This window comes from Carcharodon carcharias (assembly GCF_017639515.1).
Source record: "Carcharodon carcharias isolate sCarCar2 chromosome 36 unlocalized genomic scaffold, sCarCar2.pri SUPER_36_unloc_1, whole genome shotgun sequence".
Taxonomy (NCBI): Eukaryota; Metazoa; Chordata; class Chondrichthyes; order Lamniformes; family Lamnidae; genus Carcharodon; species Carcharodon carcharias.
Genome location: NW_024470726.1, coordinates 395,667 through 399,696, shown reverse-complemented (window position 1 = coordinate 399,696; position 4,030 = coordinate 395,667). Strand labels below are relative to the sequence as shown.

General features: G+C 41.9%; 1 non-coding gene across 1 annotated transcript; it reads left to right on the top strand.

Moving 5' to 3' along the window:
* The first annotated feature begins 3,568 nt into the window (after positions 1-3,568).
* On the top strand, positions 3,569-3,640 carry trnag-ucc. Its single transcript has one exon. It is a non-coding gene; the product is annotated as a tRNA-Gly (tRNA).
* The last annotated feature ends 390 nt before the right edge of the window (positions 3,641-4,030 follow it).

Sequence of the window (4,030 nt, the reverse complement as noted above, 5' to 3'; positions counted from 1 at the left end):
TTGGAGGTGTCTCCTTTTGTGGACGAGACGTTGAACTGAGGTCTCATCATCCCTCTCGGGTGGGCATGAAAGATCCCAAGCACTATTTCACGGAAGAACAGGTGGAAGTTATTCCTGGTGTCCTGGCCAAAATTTATCCCTCAATCAACATTACAAAATAGGAGATCTGGTCATTTGCCACATTGCTGTTTGAGGGAGCTTGCTGTGGGCAAATTGGCTGCCCTGTTTCCTACATTAGAACAGGACTTCTCTACAAAAACATTTCATTGACAGTAAAGCACGCTGGGACATCCTGGGTTGTGGACAATGCCATTTAAAGGCGAGCCTTGGTTTATTTGTTACTGTCAGACTTTGACTATTCCAATGTCCTCCTGCCTGGCCTCCCACCTTGTACCCTCCATCATCGTGAACTCACCTGAAACTTTGCTGCCTGTGGTCCTGACCCACATTCTGTTCACAACGGTCCACTCTGCTTGCTGACTCACCTGAACTCCTGGTCAGGCAACACCTGGATTTTAAAACGCGAATCCTTGTTTCCAAATCCCTTCATGGCTTGCTTGGCCCCCTCCCTATCTCTGTACCCTCCTCCAGCCCCTACACCCCTCCCTATCTCTGTACCCTCCTCCAACCCCTACACCCCTCCCTATCTCTGTAACCTCCTCCAGCCCCAAATCCACTCCCTATCTCTGTAACCTCCTCCAGCCCCTACACCCCTCCTAGATCTCTGCGCTCCTCCAATTCTGGCATCTTGCCCATTCCCCGATTCCCATCGCTCCACAATTGGCGGCCATGCCTTCAGCTGCCTGGGGCCCTGAGCTCTGGAATTCCCTCCCTAAACCTCCCCTCCACCCCTATATCAATGCAAGTTTTTGATCTTGCTGCTGAGGTGGGGTCTTTGTTATGACCTTTAAGAGTGAATGGTACATCCTGAGATCAGTTGCAGACTATGCCTTACATGATCTGCCTTTCTGTTCTGTTTTGAAGATTGTTGTTGTATCAAGAACAAGGGCAGACAGCTGGAGAACGGAGGTACAGTCTTGCATTTAAACACAGGCTGGATGGGCTGATTGGCCTTCTCCTTTACTGCATCATTTCATGATTCCAGCAGAACTTTTGCAACACAAAAAGTCAATTTCTTTCAGGTAACTCTCTTACTTTATTTGCAAATTGGGCCTATATTCTCTGAGGTTAGAAGAATGGGCATACGAATTAGGAGCAGGAGTAGGCCATTCAGCCCCTCGCACCTGCCCTGCCTTTCAATAAGATCGTGGTTGATCTGATTGTGGTCTCAACTCCACATTCCTGCCTGCCCCCTCGATAATCTTCAACTCCCTTGTTAGTCAAGAATCTATCTACCTACGCCTTAAATTTTTATCCATTGACCCTGCCTCCACCACTCTCTGGGGAAGAGAGTTCCAAAGATTCACGACCCTCTGAGAGAAAAAAAATTTCTCCTCATCTCCGTCTTAAATGGGGGACCCCTTATTTTTAAATCGTGTACCCTAGTTCTAGTCTCTCCCACAAGGGGAAACATCCTTTCATCATCCACACTGTCAAGTCCCCTCAGGATCTAACATGTTTCAATAAGATCACCTCTCATTCTTCTAAACTCCAATGGATACAAGTCCAACCTGTCCAACCTTTCCTCGTAGGATAGAACCCCCATCCCAGGAATCCATCGAGTGAACCTTCTCTGAACTGCTTCTATCGCATTGATAACCTTTCTTAAATAAGGAGACTGAAACTGTACACAGTATTCCAGATGTGGCCTGACCAATGCCCTGTACAACTGTGGCAACACATCCCTACTTTTATATTCCATTCCCCCCACAGTGAACAACAACATCCCATTTGCCAATGGGAGGCGATCCCATTGAAACCTACAAGATTCTGAAGGGGTTTGACAGGGTGGATGCTGAGAGATTGTTTCAGCAGGTCAGAGAATCTAAAACAAGGGGGGGCCCAGTCTCAGGATAAGGGGGCCGATCACTTAGGACTCAGATGAAGAGAAATTACTTCACTCAAAGGGTTGTGAATCTTTGGAATTCTCTACCCCAGATGGTTGTGGATGCTCCATCGTTGAATCCATTTAAGGCTGGGATAGACAGATTTTTGGCCATTCGGGGGAATTAAGAGATATCAGGAGTGGGTGGGAAAATGGATTTGAAGCCCATGGTCAGCCATGATTGTATTGATTGGCAGAGCAGGCTTGATGGGCCGAGTGGTCTCCTCCTGCTCCTATTTCATGTGTTCTTATATATATATATTGTTATAATTATTAATATATTATTAATATTTGCAATAATAGATTGTATGCAAGTAAAGCACTTAATAGAAACATAGGACTTAGGAGCAGGAGTAGGCCATTCAACCCTTTGAGCCTGCTCCATCATTCAATAAGATCATGGCTGATCTGGTTGTAGTCTTAACCCCGCTTTCCTATCTGACCCCCCCATAACCCTTGACTGACTCCTTTGTCTATCAAAAATCTGTCTAACTCAGCCTTGAATATATTCAGTGATCCAGTCTCCACTGCTCTCTGGGGGAGAGAATTCCACAGACTAATGAGAGAAAAAAATTCTCCTCATCTCTGTCTTAAAAGGAAGACCTCTTATTCTTAAACCATGTCCCCTGGTTCTGGTCTCTTAATTTCTTTTGAGTCCTTAATATTTGCAAGAATACATTGCATGCAAGCAATGCTCTTATTTGGAGGTGCACATTATTAATATTTGCAATAATAGGTTTCAGCATTTGAAGGTGTATATTAATATTTACAATAATAGATTTCAATATTTGGAGGTGTATATTAAAATTTAAAATGATAGGTTTCAGTATTTGGAGGTGTAGATTAATAGTTACAATAATATATTTCAGTATTTGGAGGCATACATTATTAATATGTACAGTAATAGATTTCAGTATTTGGAGAATATTAATATTTACAATAATATATTTCAGTAATTGGAGAATATTATTAATATTTGCAATAATATATTTCAGTATTTGGAGGCATACATTATTAATATGTACAGTAATAGATTTCAGTATTTGGAGGATATTAATTTTTACAATAGATGTCAGTAATTGGAGGTGTGTATTAATATTTACAATAATACATTTCAGTAATTGGAGGATATTATTAATATTTGCAATAATATATTTCAGTATTTGGAGGTGTATATTAATATTTACAATCATAGATTTCAGTAATTAGAGGATATTATTAATATTTGCAATAATATATTTCAGTATTTGGAGGTGTATATTAATATTTACAATCATAGATTTCAGTAATTGGAGGATATTATTAATATTTGCAATAATATATTTCAGTAATTGGAGGATATTATTAATATTTACAATAATACATTTCAGTAATTGGAGGTGTACATTATTTTGTCTTTGCAATTCATTAGTGTAAATATTAATAATGTCTAGTCCTACTCAGCCTGGAGTCAATATTGTTGTGAGTGCAATGAATGCTCAATGTGGGTGTAGTGTGTATGTTAGAGGTGAAGCTAAGCTTAATGACTCTTTATATAAGCTGCTGAGAGGGGTTTGCTGTATAGCGATGGTGGTATAGTGGTGAGCATAGCTGCCTTCCAAGCAGTTGACCCGGGTTCGATTCCCGGCCATCGCATCCTTTTTTTTTGTTTCCTTTTTTTCCAGAATTCATATTTTAAATTCTTTTAAATACCTTCCATAAATATATTTTAATTACAGACCTATTTCGGTTTTCCCTCCCTTCCTCTAATTTTCTTCATATTCTGCCTTTTCGGCAAATCAGTTATATTTTAGAGTGACGGCAGAGTGGACCAATCGATTCCCGGATCCTGCTTGATTGACATTGGCCTCCGCCCATCACGGGGGAGGGGGTGGAGCCAGTTCAGGGAGGGCGGCGCCCGACGCCGCAAGCTACCAGCAAGCGCTGATTGACGTCGCCGAACGGGTTTTACCAATCGCTGGGCCGAGTGGGCGGGACCGAAAGGCGGCTCGAGTTTGCGCAGAAGGGTGACGGTTTCCGGCAGTG